The 19,783-nt window shown below is 46.9% G+C and overlaps 1 long non-coding RNA gene across 1 annotated transcript; it reads right to left on the reverse strand.

Annotated features, from left to right (window-relative positions):
• Positions 1-4,329: 4,329 nt before the first annotated feature.
• Positions 4,330-18,532, reverse strand: LOC126540215 (uncharacterized). The gene is made up of 2 exons (XR_008614613.1): positions 18,390-18,532; positions 4,330-4,606 (listed from the first exon to the last, which is right to left on the reverse strand). It is a non-coding gene; the product is annotated as an uncharacterized lncRNA (long non-coding RNA).
• Between the last annotated feature and the right edge of the window lie 1,251 nt (positions 18,533-19,783).

Here is a 19,783-nt window from a genome sequence, read left to right on the forward strand (position 1 = left end):
TTCTTATTTCTCGAATACTACGAGAAAAATCTTCACTGATATAGAAACCTGAGCCCTTGAGCATCGTGCAGTGCTTGAGGATTGAAACTTTGTCTCGGCAGTCGAGCAGTTTAAGGATTACGGGTCTTGGCCTAGAAGTATCACTTTGCTTCTTTTTGCCTAGGCGGTGGATTCTTTCGATTCCCGTGGTTTTTATCTGTAGTATACCGTCTAAAATCTTCTTTTCGACGAATTGAAGGAGCATGTCTGTTGATTCCTTTTGTTGTTCTTCAACACCGTATATGATAAGGTTGGACCGACGGCTCCGGTTTTCCAGATCCTCGACTTTCTTTTCCATAGCCATTACGTTTTTTTCTGAGGTAGATGTTCTTTTATTGTTCTCTGAGATCTGTTTTTCAATGCCAGCTATCGTTTCAAGTTTCTTATCGATTGCATTAAGTCTAGTGTTTGTTATAGATTTTTCTTTCTTAATTTCTTGAATATCTCCGGCAATTAGCTTTAGCTGTTCTGCTATGCCATCTAATGTAGGGCATGGGTTCAACTCAACATCTCCACCCAGAAGTAACAACATGCGCAAGAAAACAAACAATTTGCAAAAGGATTCGCGAAGCGACCGTGGGCACGGCAGCATAATTAGGCATACTTGTATGTATGCTGACTTGTGTTATTGTGCCGCGCAGGGCTAAAGAAAATATATCAGGCATTTCGAAGGGAGTAAGGCACTGGCAGTCGATATACACAGAACCCCTCCTTCGAAATACTATTGTCATAGCAATTATATGGAACTTCGAGGCGAACTTCCGCCCTTGGAGTCGCCGGCAGGTTCGGTATAAAGTGCAATTAGATTGCAGCCACGTGCCATGTGCTGTTATGCGTGAGAGAAAGCATGCGAAGGTGAGTTGAGAAGTGTGGGGGCCTGCTGCTGCGGCGTCTTCGTGATTGTTGTGGTACCATTGATGTCCCACCACTCAAGCATAGTGGGGGTTCATAGTTTATGGCTGTGCCCAGTGAAATGGCCGCATTATCACGTTTCTGTGGGTGCCTGGTCACGGTGGTGAGACCGTAAATGAACCCACTGACAGGGAGGAAAGATCGGCACACCTCTACATCTGAAGAACTGCGGAATGCCTACTCACAACCAGACACTGTCTCACTCATTAAGGCCCTCACGAAAGACCTTACAATGATGTACAGGACTCATGCAAGCAACACCCACGGACAACTGCATGTAATCGACCCAGATGGGAAATTCCGTATGTCCCCGAAGCTCACGCAAGGTTAATGTGCCGGTTATCAAATTTTCTATAGAAGCCCATACACTGAAAACATAGTTGTTTGAAGGCTGTTCATGGTGCTTAGTGCCATCTTTTAGAAGATGGAACACTTCTGGCGGCATAAAAAATAAAGTAACACCTATATCTGTTAAAAAGAGAAGTGAAATCATTTTTGCTTTCAAAGGTGCAAAATTTATTTAGGTGGCTTGCCTTTAGAGCAGCATTTTCAAATGCCCCGCAATGAGACTCGACGGCCGTTTTGAGCTTATAGCGCAGTGGAACGTCAGTCGCACCACTGTCGCAATCGCACCCACGCGCAGAACGTTGTTTCTCTGTGGGTCGAAGAAAGCTTTGGGTGCTGAGTGCTTACCGCATTGTTAGACGCCAAATCCGTCGGCCAGCGCAGCCCAAAGAGAGCTAAGTGAACAATTATGTTGTTGTCTAAACTCGCTACTTTCGATTGAACGCATTGACCGATGATGACACGCACCTCGCAAACACAATGTTACCCTAATTCAGACGGACGTTATGACAAGCAAACTACGAAACGTGTGAATGGGGTGTACTCTAGTTGCAGTTCAACTTTACGAGCACGCCTTTCTGCACACTACAAGAGCTGCATCGCATTTCAATTGATAGCAGAGCGAAACCCCCTTCTTTTCTGCAGGCGCTAAGAAAGTGCTATTTCTTGTTAATGATAAAGTGATAGAGAGTTGTATATTTTTCCTCTCGAAATGTATAATAAATTGAATAGGAACTTCATTTTCTTTGAATGAAATCAGGTTGTATCTTGTTTTTATTTAAATAATAACCAATCCTTCCCCTACCGGAAAATGGAGGACAGAGAAGCTTGTCCTGCGTGCACCTGACCTTCGTCACTTTTAAGTAACCCCCAACTAACGGTGCCGGTTGTTTCCTCAGCTAAGGATCTTCTTCTCGTTGCTGTAGTGTTGCCTGGGCTCAGGCCGCTGTAACGGCTGGATCGGCGCGCCGACGGCGAGCCCTTTCACGGGCGAGTTCTCGCCGCCATTCATCGAACGCTGGCGGTGACGCACAACGCGTGGCCACTCCATTCGTTTTCCAAGACTGAACTAAACGGAAACGAAGCCGGATACCCGCCGTGGTGTCTTAGTGGCTAGGGCGTTCGGCCGATGAGCACGAGGTCGCGTGATCGAATCCCGGCCACGGCGGCTGCATGTCGATGGGGCGAAATGCGAAAACACCCGTGTACTTAACGTTAAACAACCACAGGTGGTTCAAATTTCTGCAGTCTCCCACTATGGCGTACCTCATAATAATATCGGGGTTTTGGTACGTAAAACCCCACAATATTTTACAGCGAATGCTGTATATGACTAACCTTCCGTAGATTTTTTCGGTGACCGGCGACAGCAACGTACTTAACAATTTCTAAGAAACCCATACGGGTGTAGTGCGGCGGCGCAGATGACGAAATGCGGAACAGGTTTGAACGCTCGCCGTGAATAATAGCGTGACGTCAATATTATCGTTGCATATAGGCAGGAGAGGTATCGGCGCTAAAACAGCTGCGTTATCGATGGGGCCGACAAGTATAGTTCGTACACCCGAAAAACAACATGCGTACGTGCAGCACCGGAGGGTACAGCAATGTGAATGTGAAACGGCGTCGACGGGAAATGACCACCGACAACGAACGTTTCGGCGATGCTGAAAGGAAACGACAATGGCCAGCCTGGACACATGCGAACGAGCAACGATGCCAGACTCGCGACCCAAAAAATGACAACCATTCAACTGTGTGAAGATGGAGTAGCAGCGAAAGCACATTGAGTTTTGTTTGAGAGCTTTGAGTGTCGTCAGCTTTCGCTGCCATATTCCATCTTCATAGAATGGTGGCCATTTTTTAACAAAGCCAGGGCAACGCGCGTGAAACCCTTTCCGGCCCTTTCCCTTCACGGCGGAAGAGAAACGGCTCTGATTGGTTGCTCGCGTGGTGTGAGCGCGCCTCTGCAGCTGCAATCCTTGCTAATGACTCACGCTCCATCGCCGGTGCAACTGTCAAAAGATCAAACAGCCCTATCCTGCACCTGCCCTGCTCTGGGAGCAACTGGGTTTTTGCGTGACCACGAAAACACCACTTATGAGCGAATACAACCTTCGCTTGGAAAGCGTTTTTTTGTAAGAATCTTTATTCCCTCGTCCCTTTGTTGCGCTTCAAGCACTCTTGCTGATGTCAGTGACAATTGATTCTGGACCACTTTTCACCCGAAGCTTCGCGAACCAGTTCAATCAAATTTAGGTAGTTACGTAGAAGCAGGCATCTCTGCTACGCCGGAGTGGGTTGGGCGTTACTCACCGCTACGAGCGCCTCATCGGGCGGTCGAATAGCCCCGAATGCGGACGCTTCCAGGCGCCTGAAACGCTTGAACACATATTATGCGACTGCCCTGCATATATGTCGGAGTGACGGACGCAGGACTGTTTCCTAGCCAGCACTGGCAGGTAACCACTGTCGGAGGGCGCTAGTCTCCGGCAGCGGCCTGATAATTCAACTGCGAGGCGTAGTTCGAAGCTGTATTGAAGTTCCTGCGTGACATGCAACAAGACGAGCAGCTGTAGTAGGGCCACCGTCTATGTACATAAGCACCCACCACTCTCCTATTCCTCAGCATTCCATTACTTTCGTTGCTTTTCCCACTTCCCTAGTGCATAGTAGCAGACCAGGGCGCACAAGCTCATTTCGACCTCCCTGCCTCTCTCGTAAATAAAAATTGTCGATCTCGTTCTTTCACTGCGTTCGCACGCGCGGACACGAGCACGAGTCGCATGAATACGAAGCCCAATTTTTGCTCCTCCACATCAAGCAAAGTACGCTGTATGAGGAGGATACAGCATTTCTTAGTTCCAAATGGTTTCGAAGAATCACTACAGCAGTTCTTGGTTGAAGGCGCTAACCAAACTTCATAGCGAACCTATTAACAAAGGAGGCCGAACAATTACACACATTTCTTACGGCAGAAATACTTAGTTAATTTTCCCCCCAAGTGCAGATTGCGAATTATTCAAAGAGATGGACAACAACTGTCAGTAGTTTATTTCTTTTACGTCATAATTTTTTACCTGTTCATTAACCGAGTGACAAAGCGAACTTTTCCTTTGGTTTCTCTTAAAACGTTGGCGACAGGGAATTTTCTTTCAATTCTTCCGTTTTGTTGCACATTTCTCTTCGTACATTTCAACCCATGTGTTACCGCACAGAAGAAAGTAGATCATTTGGCAGCACAGTGGCGGCTTGCCTACTTGGGACATTGGAAGCCACATCGAGCAACCTTTGTTTTTGTTTCTTTGAACTGTAAAAAAAAAGAAATGAAAGCATACGACTCATAAATACCTGAAATAATATAAAATTTTGCCGATCCGATGCATCCTAAGATGTGAAGCTTTCGTGAAGTGGTTAATGAACTCCTGTGAATGTGCCCATTCCCTTTCTGCATCTTTATAGCGCAAGTGGCACGCTCATGTGGCGGGCGCACCCGTGCTACGCGAAGTGACAAATCTGATATTGTCTTGCATTTCTGCCCTTCCTCTTTGTTTTAAAAGTACCGGGCACTTCTTGGCCCTAGTTGTAAGTGCCATAGTATGGGAGCCATCCTCATAATTAGCTCGTAGCCACCATCTGAGAGAGCTACTTCGCATTGTAACAAAGGAGTTTATGTGAAATTGTGGCCTAAATGAATGGGCTGTTCAAAATCCTCTCTAAAGGAATAAGACAGCATAAGCTATTTCCTTTTGGAAGCTGTATAGTGACGTCATTGACGTGTGCATTTTCATGCCAGTGTGCCGTACTACATTTCGTTATCAAGTGCCCGATGTGTTGAATCACGGCAAGAAAAAATCGCAGTTTCGCCCGAAAGGCGAGGCATTGATTCCGACAGCAAATTGTTATACAGCTATACGAAATAATTCTAGTACTTTTATCAGCCGTATTAACTGCTGCAAGCATTCGCTAACGAACTAAATTAAGAATCGCGGTGTCACGCGCGCACAGGCAAACGTGAGCGCAACTCACTCGATGACCGCAAACAGTCGCTGTGAGAATGCTGGCTTGATGAATAGAGGCAGCAGCGGCGAGCGAACTTTCTCATTCGTGCCGGCTCTCGGTTCAACGCGAACTAGGCGTGCGAGAACAAAGCGCCCACAAAGCCATCAGCTATCTGAAGTCGGCTAGCCTTCGAACCCACCGAGCATTCGCTCCACGGTAGGAAGCGTGCGGCTGCGCCATGCGCAGCCACGGCCGGAGTGGAAGCGGAGGCACGCGCAGCGCTGCTCCCGTTCTACTCTCTGTCCTAGCACGCGCACATCTCCCCGGTTACCCCATAGCGCGCGCGAAAACTTCGCGCGCCTTCCACCGCCTTCCTTTCTTGCGCGCGCGAAAAGACCACGGCTCACCAACCCACCATCCCTCTCGGCTCATCCTCGCACGCTTGCCCTCGCATCTCAAGCATACAGCGCGCGACCACGATCTTATCGAACGTGGACATTATGCGGAACATCATGGCTACCCTGACGGCGAAAATGTTCTTGTAGTGCCCATACAAAGACTTCTTTTGTTAACCTTTATACCTGCACACCTCCTACGGAGAGGTACGACACTATATGATTATTTATTCTTCGGGACACAAACTATACATTGCGTGAAAAGCCAGAAAGTATCGATTATTGATTCATTGAATATTGTCACACAGTATTTATTTTTTAGTGGTCTACAGAGGCCATTTAAGAAAGAATCAGAAACTAATCCTTTCGCTGCCACGTTCCTTGATGTGATAAAAGACAGAACCTTGCCATACGATCTCATTTTCCTTCTTGGACTGCATACTCTCTGGAAAGCAAGAATGATAATTGAACATGCTGAACCAGCGTGAGTAGTGAAGAACATCTGCTAGGAAGAAATAATCGAAGTACGTGGAATGTACGAACGTTGAGTGAATCTCTTGACTGGTTTAACCTGTGTGATTGGTGTCTAAGCGTGCCTGATTATTGTGGTTTGGTGTGTTTAGTGTAGGCGCCACAGTTTCGTTTCGCTGTAATAAAGCAGATTGTGTGGCCTTATGTTTTGAGCACCGCACTGCTCACCAGGAGCCTAAGTTCGAAAAATTTGGCTGTAAACAGCTCTCAGTGATTCAGTTTGTGTTCTCCCATAAAAATGAAAACAGCGGTGCTGCATCTTTTTAAACATCGATTCTTATAATGTTAAAGGGACTGACAACAGGCCAGTGTGTGTTGTGAGCAATTGATGGAAATGATATGACCGTCACTAATGGTGATTGAATCCACGCCGTTGTTTGTTATTTAAGTAGGAATTATAACGTAAAAGTGGCAAATAAAGTCGCCAAGCCAGTAAGTGGTGGGGCCTGAAGGTGAGATCTCGTTACTTCGGATGTAGTACATGATATTACCGTACGTAAGTCCGCTGTTATTAGCTACAGCATGCGTATTGCTTAAAATGGCAGTTAATACGTTAATAAACGCTTACGCTTTATTCTATGCGTTCTCAGCAGTAAACAAATACCTTATTGAGCGGCATACGCATCCCACCATGCATGGCGGCGCGAATGTCATACTCGTGCGAGTTTGCGAGCAGGTTGCGAGTTTGCGGTCTCCCTGTGATATACAAAATGCGATCGACTAGTTTTTTTCCGTAAATGGGTGTAAGCATTGCAATAATAGTACACCCGTTGCTACGGCAACACGGTGAACTGCGTATCACGTGTAAAAGCATCGTTTCGCTTTGGAGAACCTAACTTGCCTTGGCTTAAAAACGCTCTCAACTGGTTAATGACCAAAGCAGTCGGACAGGAAACCATGAAAACACGTAGCTTCGGAACACTTCGGAAAACATGAATCGCTCGAACTTTGACTTCATAAACAAAGTAATGCTTTCTCACAGCTACGACTGCGCTTTTCGTCTGTCCCCCACCACAGCCGTATAATCCCTATTGCACTCCCCTACCAGTGTTTTCACCATGCTTCCAGTGAACGTCTACATCATCACTGCAGTTAAAAAATTGCTGATAAAGAGTTGCACGGCATTTTCCGCGTTAGGCACTTCATGATTAGACACTGTGACCGGAAAGCTTTCAGTTGCAATAAAAAAACGGGTACCATAAAAATTGGTTGTCCCTTCAACTTCATCATTCGTACATCGTCCGGCGCCACTCCGCTGTGAGCTCACGCACGACATGACCCAAGGCACAACGGCTCCCACGCAAGAAAGCCTTTCTGGTTGCTTCCAATGTAGTACACGCGAAACGGCTTTCTTGACAAGTTGAGCAGCCGGAAATTAATGGGAAGCCTGCACTAATGGGAAGCCGGGAATCTAGAATCCTGCACGTGCTCCTCTGAAGCGTTTGTTGACGTGGGCCCATCCTTGATGTGATTCTGGTGCTGTTTCATACGTCTAAACAGATGTTCTGTCGCAGCAATATTGACAGATTGATGGAGCTGAGTATGTTCTGCTGTATTCAACACGAATAAACGTGCGTTCGGGCAAAGCTTCCTTAACGTTGACCCTGTTTCCGTTTGGTGCTCAGCACGTGCACTACACGCTCTGTTTTCAAAAAACGCCCACGAGAGCGTCACTGGTCCCCGCCATACAGGACATCGCTGCACGCTTCTTTGCAAGGGCTGCATTATAGATGCTTCTGTTTGCCGTTGACTCTGAAAGTTGCTTTGAGGGGCTGTAAATAAAATACTCTTTGTACCTATCCCGCTTGAGGTCGTCTTTATCTTTTTTTACCTCAGTTATTAGGGTGGCCGTGTCAGAACACGTTTCCGCCCCACGATTTACAAGTGAAGTCACGACAGAACGCTTATTAGACGTGCGGTGAATCAATTCGAAGTCGATGTGTCTGCTTGAATGTGTAGGCGTTCTGTACACAGAGAAGCACACAACACATTTTTTTCCCGCATTCCACACCACACATTCTATCTTTGCCTCATCTATGAATATGTAAACATTGAAACACTGTGGTGAAATAAACTCCAACTCCAACTCCAACATGAAGACCGTTCCTCTAGCAGGTCCAGGAACGGGATGCCGCCATTGCAAATGTGCTCATGAATCAATATAGTATCTACTTGTTCCGCGTCTTTGTTAACCTAAAATCGAGAATAAAAAAAAATGTTCTCCCCGACCAGTAATTGAAGAGCCAATCTAGTTTTGCAGTGCATCATCCTGCGGACGCGTAGCATTCATTCCCCATTCTGTTTTCCTCCTTCTGTGGACTTACAACCGACTTAGGGTATCAAACTGGATGCCCATCTGATTGACTTCTCTGCCTTTCATATCCCTGCTTTTTCTGTCTGTTGGGATTGCAAAGTCATAATATTGTGAGCATTATATTCAATCTTCATCTTCTCCATCTGCATATATTCATCATCTTAGCCAGCGTCATCTTCAGCGCGCGGTCTGCTGAATAAAGCGTCGAGGTATAACAGCTGCCTCGCAAGCGGTGGAGGTTGTTGTCAATCCCTTCGTCCTCTGAGACTTCAAGTTTCCCTGGGGCTTTGTTGAGGTCTCCGCTTGCTCCGTCTCCCCGCCACAATGCCTCAACATGAGCCACCAGGAGGCTCAGGCGTCACCGCCTCTTTCCAACTGGCCGCTTCCTCATGGACCATCAGCACTGGGCAACGCGGCCCAGCCATCTTCGCTGGCCTTCGTGCCGACGACGTTCATGGCTGGCTGGAAAATTACCACCGAGTGAGTGAGTTTAACCGGTGGGATGATTTTCACGAGTTTCGAAACGTTGCCTTCTACCTCACTGACCTTGCCAAGACTTGTTTTTTTAGCCACGAGAGCACCTTGCCTGACTGGGTAGAACTTAGGCTGATTTTCAACACGCTGAACGTAGGCTCGGAGGTCGCCAAGAACAAGCTTGATGAACGCATGGAACTTCCCGGGAAACATACACCTCTTATATCGAAGACGTCATCTCCCTTTGTCGCCATGTTGACTCCACCATGAGGGAATCCGATCGTGTTCGTCACAACCTAAGGGGCATTAGACACGCCGCATCAACGCACTGGCGATCAAGAATCCGAATACCGTTGACGATGTCATCTGGAGTTGCCATCACCTGGACGCACTGCATGCCATCCGTGCACGGCCTGATGGCTGAGACACGCGTCCTTCCTCGGATACGGACCTGCGCACGCTGATTCGGGCTCTCATACGTGAAGAGCTCCAAGCGCTTTTCGTGCTGACTCCTCCCATCACTCAACCTCAACCTTCGGTTTCTGCCCGCGCGACATCATCAAAAAGGAACTGTCCCCCATGACCTGCGCTCCTAGCTGTGCCCCTCTACGCCGCCGACCTCGTAGGCGCACGTTGCTGCTATGCAACCTGTCTTCGTTCAGACTGCGCCTCCTGCTCCTGCTCTCAACCATCTGATGTTTCCAGCACCCCGCACACCTGCCCATGCATTTTACACTAGCTGGTGTTCGACCCACCCAATTTGTTATTGTTGCGGTATTCGCAGGCTTATATTACAGTTTTGTGGCAAACGCCAACAGAACGAACATCGTGGCTACGGTGTTCGTGAAAGAGAACTGCTGCTTCCTCCAAGCCATTACCAGCGCCGGCCTGTACCGCGCTCATTTTCTCCTCCTCCTAGTCCCGGAACGCCTTGCAGCTTCCGTCCAGGGCACCGCCCCTCGCCCTCCCGTCTCCGACGCTCGACATCGCCCCTGGAACCGGCCACATGCACTCCTGACTACCGATCGGAAAACTTTATGGTAAAGTTTTGGGAGGGAAAGCTGCATGGCTCGCACAGACTACAATTCCTCCAGAGTGCACGGCCAATACTTTAATAGTGTGTGTAGAAGGCGTGCCAGTGAAAGCATTGATTGATACGAGAGCTGTTATTTCTATTCATCAAGCGGATTTATGCGCTCGTCTATGCAAGTTTACTGCACCTTACAACTGAGCTCTTCTACGTGGTGCAAATTGTTATTTGGCCGTCAGCGCAGTGCAGCGATGGAGTTTCGATTGACGGAATACGCCACCATATTCAGTAGGCCACGGTGACTTCCTGTGCTCGTATAATCATTCTAGGGTAGAAATCTTTCTCTTCCGCGTCTGCTTTCATCTCGTACTGACAGTGCCCCGTTAACTTGACAGAGACCGACTATTGAAACGGCGTGCAGCAACTGCAGGCGATTATATGATGCCATCTGGCCGCCAACTTGTTGTAGTTAAATCTGACATCACCGAAGGCGACGTTCTAGTTGTACTGCCAGGCCGTTGCCTATCCAAGGAGATTGCATTAACACCCACCTTTGTTCGCTTCACCAACGGCACGGTCACTTTGGCTGTACTCAGCCCAACCAATGAGCCAAAATTGCTTCCTAAAGGTGCTGTTATAATTTGTGTCGTCTACACTGAGCCTGTATCTGTGCTTACCTTCAATACTGCTGTTGCACAACCACCCACAGCTCCAGAGGCGGTTCCTGCTTCGGTTCTCGCTAGTGCAACCAGCACCGATCTAACGTCACAGCAGACGGAGGACCTACTGGCGTTGTGTTGTTATTTAAGCAAAAAGCCTCCGTCGACGTGCATTCTCATATTCTGGCACAGACTTCTGCGACGGCTCATCGCATACGCACAGATGTAACTTACATCGAGTGCCGTCGCCCATATTGCGTTTCTTCCGCCAAACGCCAGATCATCGACACCCAGGTTGCCGACATGCTGAAACGAAGTATTATCCCTCCCTCCTCAAGCTCTTGGTCGTCATCTGTCGTTTTGGTGCGTGAGAAAGATGGGTTGGTTCAATTATGCGTAGACTCCCGTGCCTTGAACAACATAACCCGGAAATTTGTGTATCCATTGCCCCAAATTGATTATGTGCTAGATTTCTTAAAAGGCGCGGAGTATTTCTCCAGCCTTGATCTACGCTCCTGTTACTGGCAGATCCCCGTGCACGAAGCCGACAAGAAAGAAACTGCCTTTGCCACATCCGATGAACTTAACGACGAATTTAAGAAGGAAAACAACGACGCCGAAGAGTATCCGGCACGAGAACGCGCGGCGCATGACAGCCAACAAAAAGAAGAAAAGCCTCACCAATCAAGAAAGACCACGGAGCGTCGGGCAGCCAATCCGAAAATGCCAAATCGGCCAGACCAAAGGAAAAGCGTAGTACGCTGGCAGAACGAGGGGACACGGAAGAGGACACTCAGGGAGACGCCGGGGAGACGCCAGGAGAGTCCCAGGAAGCGACGGCAGGAGGAGGTCAACCACCGGAGCGGGCGTTGAAGACGGGCCGTCGGGTTCCGGACCCGAGCCCACCAGGACTTCACCCGACCGGGGCCTCCTGCCAACCTGTTCCTGTGCGTCGCCCGTCTACCTGAGCGTGCCGTCAGCTCCTCAAGGCCGGTGAGCTTTTGCGCCAGTGGGCAGGACGAGAACAGTCGGGCTTCGGGCCCGAGTTCTACGCCAGCTGCCCGGCCAGAACGCCACCCCCGTCTGCCGTGCCGCCGGCTGCCCGAGGCCGGCGTTCGAGCTTCCGTGCCCGTGGGCGAGACGGGAACAGTCGGGCTACGGGCCCGAGTTCTACGCCAGCTGCCCGGCCAGAACGTCGACGCCGCCTGCTCGTGCCACCCAGCCGCCAGCGTTACCTCGCCTAGCCAGAGCTGGCGCGCTCCCGGCGCCCGGTCGGTCAGCTTACGCCGCAACCTTTGGTGAGACCGGCGCCACTCCTTCTGCCAGCTTCTCACCGCGTTGCCGCGTCGAGACTGCGACGCGTCCCCGCCCTCGTGGCAAGCCCCTCGCGCCCTCGTTAACCACATGCAAGCCCTATGTGTGTTCCTTACCGCAATGTCCGCTTGAGTGTTTAGTTTAGGCATGCTTTCTGTTTCTTTCTATTTGCTTTAAGCTTTTTTTAGTTTGATTAAAAGTCTTTGTGTGTGTGTTCAAACCAACGGCTTTGTCCTCAATTGGGTTCTCGGAGGCTCCGCCTAAGAGAACCGTTAAAACATTGAGTACACGAACCTTTGCCCCCATAAGTGGGTCATCACACCCGCAACATTGGAGCCAATGATTGACACTGTACCACGGAGCCTAAAGTGGAAGACTTGCTTATGCTACTTGAGAACATAGCTTGACAACATAGCTTGACAACATATTCGTCGACCTTCCATCGGCACTTGCAGTGCCTCGGCCAAGTCCAGATATTCCTCTGAGCTGGTGTGCTTCAGCTGAATAATTAAAAAAAATCCACTTCTCCAGCAAAACCATCAAAGTACTCGGGCACCTTGTCAGCAAGGGGGGCATTCGGTATGACACCGATAAGATTGCAGCTGTATTCCGCTTCCAAAGGTGTCAACGTGCAGAACTTCCGTAGCTTCCTTGGCCTAGCTTTGCATTTCTGGCGTCTCATACCCAACTTTGCGACCATTGCAGTGCCGCTCTATCAAATCTTTCTTTACGGAGCTACCTATGTGGTTGGACGAATGCCTAACTGCTTTTGACGGCCTCAACTGTGCCCTCACGACCGTACCTGAGCTCTTTCATTCCGTCTACGCCACAGCCACTCTTCTACGTACTGCCGCCGGCGGCCACGGTATCGGCGCTGTTCTTCTGTCGCGTCAGAAAAATTCCCTAGAACATGTGGTTGCATACGCAAGTCGTACGCTAACAGATGCAGAGAAAAATTGTGCGATTACCGAGTAAGGGTGCCTCGCCGTTGTTCGATCGTTCATATATTTCCGCTTCATCTGCAAGGCCACCAATTTAAGGTCGTCGCTGATCACTACGCCTTGTGCTGGTTGGCGACGTTAAAGAACATAACGGGACGTCTTGATCGTTGGATACTTGGTTTCCAACAATACGGCTTTACGTGGCCTAAAGTGTGAAAGCTCTCTCGCGCTTTCTCCTACCACCGTCTTCAAACGCTGCTTGCTTACCACTTTCCACGAGCAAACCTCAGGACGCATCTTGTGCAGTTATTTCGATCGAAGCGCTCGACCGACTAAAATTCAACCATTCTCATACATTTGCATCTTGCCAACGTAAAGACTCCTACTGCTACTCCATTATGGAACGTCTTCGCGGATCTCGCCCACCCAACCCCCAGTTCCGCCAGCAGTGGAAGAACTTCAAGATCGTAAATTTGATTATATACCGCTGCGTGTTTCCTCCCGAAAGACACTATTGGGTTCTTGTCCTTGCCCGATCACTTCGGTCCAAGATACTGGAGACCTTTCACAATGATCCCACTGCTGGTCACCTTGGTGTTCGTAAAACCTATGAGCTAATCCGCAGCCGCCTCTCTCAATTGGCATAGACTTGCAACCAGTGTAGCGCAATACGTGGCTTAGTGCCCGTTCTACAAGCACCGCAAAAACTTACCTCACCTCCGGCTGCACTGCTACAACCTGTACCGTGTCCTGAACCTCCTTTCACAGTCGTTGGTATCGACCTGTATGCACCGTACCCAATATCGACTTCCCGTAATCTCCACAGCTGTAGAATACTTGATACGGTATGCTGAAACAGCCGCACTACCTTCACGATCCACAGAGGAGGTTGCGGCCTTTTTCTTGGAAGCCATCTATTTACGTCATGGAACCCCACATGCATTTTTGAGCAACCGTGGCAAGACCTTTCTGTCAAAATTTCTCGGCGATGTTCTGCGTGCGTCCGAAGGCATCCATAAGACGACTTACAGCTACCACCCTCAAGCTAATGGCCTCAGAGAGCGCTGTCCGACATGATATCAATCCTGGCAATACCAATTGGGATGACATTCGTCGCTTCCACACACAACACCGCCTTGCATTACGGGGTAAGCACTTCGGGGTACTCGCCATTTTTCCTCGTGTAGGCCGTCAACCGATCACTCTCCTCGAAGTCTCTTTCCCTTGTGTGCGCGTGCCCTTGTCGACAACAGCAGTTCGTTACGCGCATTGTGCGGTGTCGCCACCGCACCCGCCTGGACACTGATGCCAGCCAAGACCTCAAAACTCGCTATGGTGCATCCCACCGTGTCGCCTCCTTCCACGCTGGAGACGAAGTGTTGCTGTGGACCCTGGTTTAAGCTCCTGGGTTACGCGAAAAGTTTCAATCCCGTTTTATCGGGCCCTACACTGTTCGGAAACGGTCTTCGCCAGTAAACTATCACTTCACTCTCCTTGTCATGCCTTGCAACGGCCGCTGCCACGCTACAGGCATTGGGCATATTTTGCGTTTAAAGCATTTCATACGGCGTGAATTCGCGCCATAACCAGCGGCCAGGGTGGCCGCTTCCGCGCGCGGGGGAAATAGTGTGAGCATTGTATTCACCCTTCATCTGCTTCAACTGCATATTTATTTATTTATTTATTTATTTATTTATTTATTTATTTATTTATTTATTTATTTATTTATTTTTTATTTATTTATTTATTTATTTAAAATACCTTACAGGCCCTATGGGGGCATTTTGTAAGGGGGGTTACAAAATCAAGGGGAAAGAAGAGTAAAGAGCCTTCTAAAGTGTAATACAAAAGATACGCCTCAATGCAGGGCTCATCAACATTACTACCAAAAACATGAAAAAGGAACAACTGAAGTAATGAAAGGCCATAAAGGTACACTTAAGGAAATAACACGAGTAAAACTTAACGTAAGATACCAATACTAAAAGTAAAATACACGAAAAACGAACATATCAGGGAGTTTCTTGAAGGGATATTTAGGGAAACAGACGCAAAAAGCAATAATATATACAGGGCATACAAGTGAAAATGAGACGCAGCATAAGATAGCAATTCGTAGGAGCGAGATAGCAATGCATGAATAAAAAAAAATCACAAGAAGTTCGAAGCACATTGCCAAGTGTAAGAAACAAGATAAAGTGATTTGTAAGTGCTATTATGAAAAATGCTCGTGTAGGAGATAACGAAATTTTTCTTGATTTGACTCGGAAGCAATGTGATCAGGCAGATTGTTCTACAAGCGAATGGCCGTGGGAGTGCGGAAAAGTTAAAAGCATGTGTCGTACCGTACATGCGCGCAAAACTGAACTGGTTATTTAATCGGTGAGACGTGTTCGAGGCGATCTGGATATGTAGTGTGGATTGTGTGGCATTATAAACATATTTGTGAAACAAGGATAACAGAGCGATATTACGGCGAATAACTAAAGGCTGTATGGAATGATCGAGTTTCATTTGCGTTACGCTGGAGTGATGGCTATAATTACGTGAAATGAAACGGGCAGCTCGGTTTTGGACTGATTCAAGCATGTCGATTAAGTATGTAGGATGTGGGGACCAAATGGATGATGCATACTCGAGCTGTGGACGAAGAAATGTCTGATAGGCCAATTTGCGGATGTTGGAAGGTGAATTACCCAGATTACGACGTAGGTAACCTAATGTCTTTGAAGCTGTGGCGCAAACGGCTGCAATGTTGTCTGTCCAGGAGAGGTTCTTGGTTAGGTGAACACCCAAATATTTATACGATACTGTATGTAACAATTCTTTATTATTGACGTTGTATAAAAATTTGAGTTGTCACGCTTACGACTAAAAGAAATTACCTGACATTTTGATACGTTTAAAGCCATTAACCAGGTGTTACACCAATTATGAATTAGGCTAAGGTCACTTTGAAGGGCCAGGTGGTCGTCAGTTCTGTTAATTGATCTGTAAATAATGCAGTCGTCAGAGAAAATACGGAAGCGAGCAGAAACATTAAGTGGCAAATCATTTATGTAAATTAGGAAGTAAAGGGCCCAAAACGCTGTCCTGAGGCACACCAGAAGTAACGTAAGTAGGAGACGAAGCGATATTATTATTGACTACTGTGAACTGTTGACGATTCGAAAGAAAATTACGAAGCCATGTTAGAGTGAAGGAGTCAATTCGAAGTGCTGTTAATTTTGCAATAAGGCGACAATGAGCTACACGATCAAATGCTTTGGAAAAGTCAAGGAAAATGCAATTGGTCTGCTGGTTATTGTTCATGTTAAGGTTCAGGTCAGTCGTGAATTCGAGTAACTGTGTCTCGCATGATAATCCTTTCCTGAAACCATGTTGATGGCGAAACAAGAAATTATTGGACTTAAGGTGATTATAAATATGAGAAGCAATTATATGTTCGAGCATCTTGCAGCAAATGCAGGTCAATGAAATTGGACGGTAATTTTCCGGGGAGTTTTTATTCCCAGTTTTAAATATGGGTATGATTTTGGCCATTTTCCAGTCATTGGGCAGCTGTCCCGATGACAAAGACTGCTTGAATATATGGTACAGAATGTTACTGGATATAAAAATGGTATTTTTTAATATCTTGGAACTAATAATATCAATACCGGATGAAGTAGATAACTTCAAATTATTAATAAGACATGCAATTCCCTCCACCAAGATTTCAATATTTTCCATGAATTGCCAATCATAATCAGCAACATCAGGTACATTGGTATGATCCTCGCGGCTGAAAATCGATGAAAAAAACGTATTAAACGCAGAGGGGCATTCATTGTCAGAGAGGGGAGTACTTGTATCGCTATGTAAGGCTATCCGGTTAGAACCACGGTCACGTGATATAACTTGCCAAAACTTTTTCGGATTTGAATGTAAGAGAGGAGGTAAATCTGTGGAGAAATATTTATTTTTAGCTGCAGCTAAGGCAGAACAGTGCGTTTTTAAGCAAAGCCTGTACCGTTCCCACGAAGGAGCATTCATCATCATGGCCAACGTCACCTTCGGCGTGCGGGCTGCTGAATAATCCGTCGAGGTTCAGCTGCTGACTCGGAATATTTGCATTTTACGTCTTGATATGGGAGCCATAGTTAACTCTATATTGGTATTATTTTTCACCTGATGACAGCTGACGAGTGGTGTATGTCGTTGCTTTGGGGCATGAGTGCAATGGGTAAGACTTAGGGCTCTGTTGGAGCGGCATGAATTCGGACTCCTAATTTCACACATGGTGCTCAGGAAAATACATCATCATCATCGTCATCGTCATCATCATCGTCAGCCTATTTTATGTCCACTGCAGGACGAAGGCCTCTCCCTGCGATCTCTCCCTGCGATCATCGTCATCTCTCTGTTCTAAGGCTGCAAATTTGTTTGCAAGTACCAGCCTAAATTTGTCTGCTTTTACCCTGACTGCCTCTAAGTTGACCTGTTTCTTCTTGACCAACCTTATTCGTTTTCTCTTCAAATTGAGGTGAATCCTAGCCCTCACTAACCTATGATCACTGCACTTTACCCTACCTATCATTTCTACATCCTGCACTATGCTGGGATCGGCAGAAAGTATGAAATGAATTTCATTCCTTGTTTCACCATTAGGGCTTTTCCAGGCCCACTTTCGGTTGCTACGCTTCCTGAAAAAGGTGTTTATTATTCTCAGCTTATTCCTTTCTGCGAATTCTACCAGCCCCTCTCCTCTAGCGTTTCTAGAATCGACGCCGCAGTTGCCAATTGCTTGTTCACCCGCCTGCTTTTTCCCCATTTTTGCATTGAAGTCAACCATTACTGCTGTATACCGAGTTTGCACTTTTCTCATCGCTAATTCAACATCTTCACAAAAGTGATCTACTTCCTCATCATCGTGACTGGATGTTGGAGTGTAGGCTTGTATTACCTTTAATCTATGCCTATTATTAAGTTTAATTATGACTACTGCTACCCTCTCATTAATGCTGTAGAATTCGTCATGTTACCCGCTATGTCTTTATGGATTAAGAATCCTACTCCGCATTGCTTCTTATCAGGAAAACCTCTATAGTAGATGACACGGCGGTTATTCAGCAATGTATAAGCCTCACCAGTTCTTCTATCCTCACTAAGACCGATGATATCCCAAACAATGTCTGATAGTTCCTCGAACAGTACTGCTTAGCTAGCCTCACTCGACAGAGTTCGGCAATTAAAGGTCGACAGGATCACTTTCCATTTTAATCGTCGTAGGAAAGCTGGGCTGTTTCTTTAGTCCGTGTGGAACTATGGCACAACACAAGAAAATGATCCATCAGGGGGGATTGCGCATAGCTTGCACAGGCTTTTGTTTAACGCAGTTCAGATCAACTATGAGTGCGTACTTAATGTTTACTTATAAAATCAGTATCTTACCTTCACCATCGTAGGACGGAGGACCTAGAATTAGGCACCTCCTGTCGCCGTAACCTACTGGAAACTGGTATACCAGCAGTTCGATTTCGTCTGTAGACGAAGTTGGTAGTAGGCCACTTACGTTAGCTGAAAAGCGACGGAAGAATTTTTACCTTTCGAAAACATTAGCTTTGGTGCTTGACTAGGTGCAAATAGTATTTTTATTCTTGCATCAAAGAACCACACCCGTGACCCACCATGGCAACTGGCCGATATGTGACACTTGTGCAAGTCCTCGCGCAAAACCTGCAATTACTGCTATGTATGTTCCTTTTGAGACCGCAAACAGTTTTGATTGACAAAGTGCGTCACCTCACTAGTCGCGTGTAAAGTGCGGCAGCTACCGATCATAACTCGTTGCCTACTGTGGGACACTCGAGTATATAGAAAGTGTCAATTTTTTTATATCTTTTACAAATTTTCACCATTCCACTACGCACATTACTTATCGGGCCGTATAGCGTAAAACTATTCCAATATATTTTTATTCCAAACTCCTGACGTCAAATTTGCGTAACCGCGACCTAAGCATCGGACGGTCACCCGCGGGGTTGTCAGAACAAACCAATCAAACCCTTGAAATATTAATTGGAATAAATTGGAATAGAAAAGCTTGAAATAGTTTTACGTTATAGCGCCCATGTTCTCTCTCTCTCTCTCTTTTTTTTTTTTTTTTGTGGCCGTACGGTTTGCCATACCGCAAATGTGGTTAACAAATTCGTGGTTCCCTTTTTCGAAAATTAACTGCATAGGTTATCTGTGGCGCTTACCCCTGTATTAACAAGCGGCCGAGTTCACCCCTCAGCCAAGGGAAATGCTGCGCTTCTCAAGAATTTGTGTGGTGTGCCATTGAAACGCACTGACAACTTCTGTCGTATGACGGCGCCACCATCCACTTTCTTGAGTTGAGGCGGTGTGTTGAGCGAAGCGATGTTCTAGAATACGGGGGTTATTGTCCAGAATTGACGGGCTTATCTATCCGTATCCCGGCACCCCTTAGCATTTTATCTTTTATGACCTTTATCCCACTTATATTTACTGCCTCATCTGTGCAACACAACAAGCCATAACTATGACGTTAAACTTCATTTAGACCTAAATATACCATAATAGATTGGTGGCGAGTAATGTGCATTATAAATAAATATGTAGATCTGAAGGTATAACAAAGTGTTTGCATGCTCCCTCAAGGACATTTCTTTCTTTTTTTCCCTTCCATCTTTCTTTTTCAATGTGTAACTTTATCTAAAACTTTAACGCTCATAATACATCTAAGCACTGTTGGGCGCTTCGAATTCAATACATTATGTCAGAACAATGTTCATTCATAAACGTCGTACGTTTTTCAACGCGTA

This window comes from Dermacentor andersoni, chromosome 2, assembly GCF_023375885.2.
Source record: "Dermacentor andersoni chromosome 2, qqDerAnde1_hic_scaffold, whole genome shotgun sequence".
Taxonomy (NCBI): domain Eukaryota; kingdom Metazoa; phylum Arthropoda; class Arachnida; order Ixodida; family Ixodidae; genus Dermacentor; species Dermacentor andersoni.